The following is a 6811-nucleotide window of genomic DNA, read 5'->3' as shown; positions in this document are numbered from 1 at the left end:
GAGTCCACATGCCACAACAAAAGATCCCACATGCCTCAACAAAGAGCCTATGTGCTGCAATTAAGACCCAACCCAGTCAAGAATAAAAAACTAAAAATAAAATTAAAAAAAAAATAACCTATGGGATGCAGCAAAAGCACTTCTAAGAGGAAGTTTATAGTAGTACAATCTTACCTTAGGAAACAAGAAAAATCTGAAATAAACAACCTAACCTTACACCTAAAGCAACTAGAGAAAGAAGAACAAACAAAATCCAGAGTTAGTAGAATGAAAGAAATCATAAAGATGGGAGCAGAAATAGAGACTAAGAAAACAATAGAAAAGGTCAACAAAACTAAAAGCTGGTTTTTTGAAAAGATAAATAAAACTGATAAACCTTTAGTCAGATGCATCAAGTAAAAGAGGGAGAGGGCTCAAATTAATAAAATTAGAAATGAAGAAGTTACAATGAACACCACAGAAATACAAAGGATCATAAGAGACTACTACAAGCAACTATATGCCAATAAAATGAACAACCTGGAAGAAATGGACAACTTCTTAGAAAGGTACAATCTTCCAAGGCTGAACCAGAAAGAAATAGAAAATATGAACAGACTGATTACAAGTACTGAAATTGAAACTGTGACTTAAAAACTCCCAACTAACAAAAGTCCAGGACCAGATGTCTTCACAGGTGAATTCTATCAAACATTTAGAAAAGAGTTAACACCTATCCTTCTGAAACTACTCCAAAAAATTGTACAGTAAGGAACACTCCCAAATTCCTTCTATGAGGCCACCATCACTCTGATACCAAAACCAGACAAAGATACCACACACAAAAAAAGATACAGGCCAATATCACTGATAAACATGGGCTCAAAAATCCTCAACAAAATATTAGTAAACAGAAACCTGCAACACATTAAAAGTATCATACATCATGATTAAGTGGGATTTATTCTAAGAATGCAAGGATTATTCAATATCTACAAATCAATCATTGTGATACACCACATCAACACACTGAAGAATAAAAACCATATGATCATCTCAATAGATGCAGTAAAAACTTTTTGATAAAATTCAACACCCATCTATGTTAAAAACTCTCCAGAAAGTGAGCATAGAGGGAATACATTTCAACATAATAAAGGCCATATATGACAAACCTACAGCTAACATCATACTCAATGGTAAAAAAAAAAAAATGAAAGCATTTCCTCTAAAATCAGGAACAAGATAAGGATGTCCACTCTTGCCACTTTTATTCAACATAGTGTTGGAAGTCCTAGCCACAGCAATCAGAGAAGGAAAAGAAACAAGGGGATTCCAAATGGGAAAAGAAGAAAGAAAACTATCACTGTTTGAGATGACATGATACTCTACATAGAAAATCCTGAAGATGCTATCAGAAAATGAGCAGAGCTCATCGATGAATTTGGTAAAGCTGCAGGATATAAAATTAATACACAAAAATCTGTTCCATTTCTATACATTCTTTTGTTGTTCAAAAGATCAGAAAGAGAAACTCAAGAAACAATCCCATTTACCAGCACATAAAAAGGAATAAAATACCTAGGAATAAATGCACCTGAGGAGGCAAAAGACCTGTACTACAAAAAGTATAACATGCTGATGAAAGAAATTGAAGATGACACAAACAGATGGAAAGGTATACCATGTTCTTCGATTGGAAGAATCAATATTGCCAAAATGACTATACTACCCAAGGCAATCTACAGATTCAATGCAATCCCTATCAAATTACCAATTGCATTTTTTCACAGAACTAGAACAAAAAAAAAATCTTAAAATTTGTATGGAGACACAAAAGACCCTGAATAGCCAAAGCTATCTTGAGAAAGAAAAGCAGAGCTGGAGGAATCAGGCTCACTGACTTCAGAGTATAGCACAAAGCTACAGTCATCAAAATAGTCTGGTACTGGCACAAAAACAGAAAGATCAATGGAACAGGATAGAAAGTCCAGAAACAAACCCACACACCTATGGCCAATTAATCTGCGACAAAGGAGGCAAGATTATATGATGGAGAAAAGAAAGTCTCTTCAGTAAATGGTGCTGGGAAAACTGGACAGCTGTATGTAAAAAAAAATGAAATTAGAACATTAACACCATACACAAAAATAAACTCAAAATGGATTAAAGACCTAAATGTAAGACCAGATACTATAAAGCTCTTAGAGAAAAATATAGGCAGAACACTCTTTGACATAATTCACAAAAATATCCTTTTTGATCTATCTCCTAGAGTAATGGAAATAAAAATATACAAATGGGACCTAACTAAACTCAAAAGCTTTTGCACAGCAAAGGAAAGCATAAACGAAATGAAAAGACAACCTACAAAATGGGAGAAAATATTTGCAAATGATGTGACTGACAAGAGATTAATCTCCAAATTTACACACATCTCATGGGGCTTGATATAATAAAAAACAACCAAATCAAAAAATGTGCAGAAGACCTAAATAAACGTTTCTCCAAAGAAGACATACAGATGGCCAAGAGGCACATGAAGAGATGCTCAATATCACTAATTATTAGAGAAATCCAAATCATAACTAAAATGAGATATCACCTCACAGTAGTCAGAATGGCCATCAACAAAAAAAATCTACAAACAATAAATGATGGAGAGGGTGTGGAGAAACGGGAACCCTTCTACACTGTTGGTGGAAATGTAAATTGGTACAGCCAGTATGGAGAACAGTATGGAGGTTCCTTAAAAAACTAAAAATAGAACTACCATATGACCCAGCAATCCCACTCCTGGGCATATATCTGGAGAAAACTGTAATTTGAAAAGACACATGCACCCCAATGTTCACTTAAGCACTGTTTACAACAACCAGGACATGGAAGCAACCTAAATATCCATCGAAAGATGAATGGATAAAGAAGAGGTGATACATATATACAACGGAATGTTACTCAGCCACTAAAAAGAATGAAATAATGCCATTGGTAGCAACATGGATGGACCTGGAGATTATCATACTAAGTGAAGTCAGACAAAGACAAATATCATGATATCATTTATATGTGGAATCTAAAAAAAAATGATACAAATTTATTTACAGAACAGAAAAGACTCACAGACTTGGAGAACAAACTAATGGTTATCGGGGAAGGGTAGCGGGCAGGGATAGATTGGGAGTTTGGGCTTGACATGTACACACTGCTATATTTAAAATAGATAACCAACAAGGACCTACTGTACAGCAAAGGGAACTCTGCCCAATACTCTGTAATAACCTAAATAGGAAAAGAATTTGAAAAATACACACATCTATATGTATAACTGAATCACTTTGCTGTACACTTGAAACTAACACATTATTAATCAATTATACTCCAATACAAAATAAAAATGTTTTTTAAAATGAGTAAATGACCTTAAAAAAAATAGTCTCCAAAACTAGTCGGAATTTTTTAAAAAGACCTTATCAAACTTTAAAGCGGCCGCCGCGCCAGCCCGTCTCCGCAGCGGGGGACTGAGCTGCCTTGGCTCCTCCGCATGCCGTCTTTTCCGGCAGTTGGTGCGCTTCCTGTTGTTCGCACCCGCAACCGCCCCTCGGCCCCTACCTCAGAGCCCTTGGTGCGGCCCCTGCACTCCTCTGGTCGGCTGGCTGCTGCCTCTGGGGTCTCGCCTCTCCGCACGTCGAGACTGGCCGCCCGGCCGGTGTCTGCGGCTGTCCGTGCCCCCCACCCTGGCCCTGTCTCCCCCGGGGCTCCGCCATGGCAATGACAGGCTCAACACCTTGCTCGGCCATGAGTAATCACACAAAGGAAAGGGTGACGATGACCAAAGTGACACTGGAGAATTTTTATAGCAACCTTATCGCTCAACATGAAGAACGAGAGCTGAGACAAAAGAAGTTAGAAAAGTGATGGAAGAAGAAGGCCTAAAAGACAAAGAGAAACGACTCAAGAGATCGGCACATGCCCGGAAGGAAACAGAGTTTCTTCATTTGAAGAGAACAAGACTTGGACTGGAAGATTTTGAGTCCTTAAAAGTAATAGACAGAAGAGCATTCGGTGAGGTGCGGCTTGTTCAGAGGAAAGATAGATACAGGACATGTGTATGCAATGAAAATACTCCGTAAAGCAGATATGCTTGAAGAAGAGCAGGTTGGCCACATTCGTGCGGAGTGCGACATTCTAGTGGAAGCAGACAGTTTGTGGGTTGTGAAAATGTTCTGTAGTTTTCAGGATAAGCTAAACCTCTACCTAATCATGGAGTTCCTGCCTGGAGGGGACATGATAACCCTGTTGATGAAAAAAGACACACTGACAGAAGAGGAGACTCAGTTTTATATAGCAGAAACAGTATTAGCCATAGACTCCATCCACCAACTTGGATTCATCCACAGAGACATCAAACCAGACAGCCTTCTCCTGGACAGCAAGGGCCACGTGAAGCTTTCTGACTTTGGCCTTTGCACAGGACTGAAAAAGGCACATAGGACAGAATTTTATAGGAATCTGAACCACAGCCTCCCCAGTGATTTCACTTTTCAGAACATGAATTCTAAAAGGAAAGCAGAAACCTGGAAAAGAAATAGATGTCAGCTAGCCTTCTCCACAGTAGGCACTCCTGACTACATCGCTCGTGAGGTGTTCATGCAGACCGGGTACAACAAGCTCTGTGACTGGTGGTCGCTAGGGGTGACCATGTATGAAATGCTCATCGGCTACCCACCTTTCTGTTCTGAGACCCCTCAAGAGACGTATAAGAAGGTGATGAACTGGAAAGAAACTCTGACTTTTCCTCCAGAAGTTCCTATTTCTGAGAAAGCCAAGGATCTAATTTTGAGATTCTGCTGTGAATGGGAACATAGAATTGGAGCCCCCGGAGTTGAGGAAATCAAAAGTAATTCTTTTTTTGAAGGTGTTGACTGGGAACATATCAGAGAGAGACCTGCTGCAATATGTATTGAAATCAAAAGCATTGATGATACCTCAAACTTCGATGAATTTCCAGAATCCGATATCCTTAAGCCAATAGTGGCAACAAGTAATCACCCTGAGACTGACTACAAGAACAAAGACTGGGTCTTCATCAATTACACGTACAAGCGCTTTGAGGGCCTGACTGCGCCGGGCGGGGGGCGGGGGGGGGGGGGGGGGGGCAACACCCTCCTACATGAAAGCAGCAAAATAGTTTCCTTGAAATAGGATCCTAAATCGAGCAGTTCTTTGTACAACATCATGGTCATCTTCTCACATACTCTTTTGTGAGAAGTTTATGGAACCCACCAACGTGTCACGGTAAATTCTCCTGAAATGTGATAGGAAGTGGATTCTCTTCCATAATGAACCTGGTGACCTGTAGAACAAAGACAACCATTTCTACTGCATCGGCCATAAACAGCTGTCCTGCTTCTTTAGATGTTTTTTAAAAAAAACTTGAGTTTTCCTAAGTTCATCAGAACGAAGGGGGGAAAACAGCCATCATCCAACATTGAGATTGTAACATATACTTACTGAGTATCAGCCAATTCTTGTGATTTTGTGACATGCTTCCTGCCAAGCCCACCAAGTATTTTTTTTTCTTTACAGCTAAAAGTTCCATAGTACTAAGGAAATAAAGCAATAAAGAAAGCTTCAGCAGCCAGCATCTGGCTGAAGGAAATGATCCACCATTCTGAGTGGGTGGTGATGGTAGTTTCTCCCCAGACCTCAGCCTCGGGCAAGTGGCTTTTTATAGCCTCCATTCATGGTGCACTTTATTTATGGTACTAGGATAAAGACCCTCAGTCCATTTTGATTTATTTCCTTCTGCCCATCTAAAGTACTCATGCTGCTTTTCTCAGTGTTGATGGGAGGATACCAGCTTGATCCACTGTTGCTCTTAGAAGGCCCAGAAAGCCACTGGGCATTGCCAAGGAGTCCGGGATCACATGGAAAATCCTCACTTCCTCTTCACGGCTGTATCGGAAAATCCCTTTGGATGTTGCCGTGGACCAGCAATACCCACAAGTGCTGCCAATAGGACCTCAGTTTATTCCTGGGACACAGCAAGGAGAGCCCGGGCAGAAGCAGGAGGCCTAGAGCCCTCTTGGCCTAAGGTGCTGCTCCTGCTCTGTCTCCAGAACCTCCTTCCAAGTGGTGAAGGAACCAGCCCAATACAAAGTGCAGAGCTAGCCTACAAATCCGTGTAAAGTTCACTCCTCAGTCTTTGGTGCAACTGCATTTGTATTCTCTTAGTATTTCTCCCCTCCCAACTCTAAGTAACCATTTTGCCTTGGAATCATGATTACAAATTTTTCCTTTGCAGATGCCTTCCTGGGGGATGGTCCTCTCCACCCTAAAGGGTCACCTGCAGGCCTGGGCTGACCTGGCCTCTCTGCTGTGGTGTTCTCTCAAGAGAGACCCTCTGAATTTTAGCACAAAGTGCCTTTTCTTTCATAGCTGCCACTTCCTTTAGAGGACTTGTGCTGCATCAGAAAAATGTGGAGGGTCCATACTAACGCATTATTACTTTTAAAAATGTTGATAACTCCTAAAGCATCATTTGCACCTATGTGGTAATTTTGTCTGTTGCAGGGTGTTATAGCCAGGCCAACAACTGGGACACTGCTTTCTGCCAGTCTTGAGGTTGTTAACATCAGCTATGAAAGGAAAATATGTCCTCGCTTAGCCATTCAGAAAAGAAAAATGGAATATCAGAGTTACAGTAGTAAGTGAAACTGCTTTGGGTTTTAATGTCTTAGAAGAAGAAAAAAGAATAATATTAGGGAAGTATTAACTCTGGATGAAGGTAATGTGTTTGAAGCCCCTCATTCTTTCATTCATGGTTTGC

At 40.3% G+C, this 6811-nt stretch overlaps 1 pseudogene; it reads left to right on the top strand.

Annotated features, from left to right (window-relative positions):
* The first annotated feature begins 3744 nt into the window (after positions 1-3744).
* LOC130844401 (serine/threonine-protein kinase 38-like) lies at positions 3745-6060 on the top strand (annotated as a pseudogene).
* Positions 6061-6811: the final 751 nt, after the last annotated feature.

Source organism: Hippopotamus amphibius, chromosome 2, assembly GCF_030028045.1.
Source record: "Hippopotamus amphibius kiboko isolate mHipAmp2 chromosome 2, mHipAmp2.hap2, whole genome shotgun sequence".
Taxonomy (NCBI): Eukaryota; Metazoa; Chordata; class Mammalia; order Artiodactyla; family Hippopotamidae; genus Hippopotamus; species Hippopotamus amphibius.
Note: the sequence above shows the minus strand (reverse complement) of the source record. Positions and strands in the feature narration are given on the sequence as shown.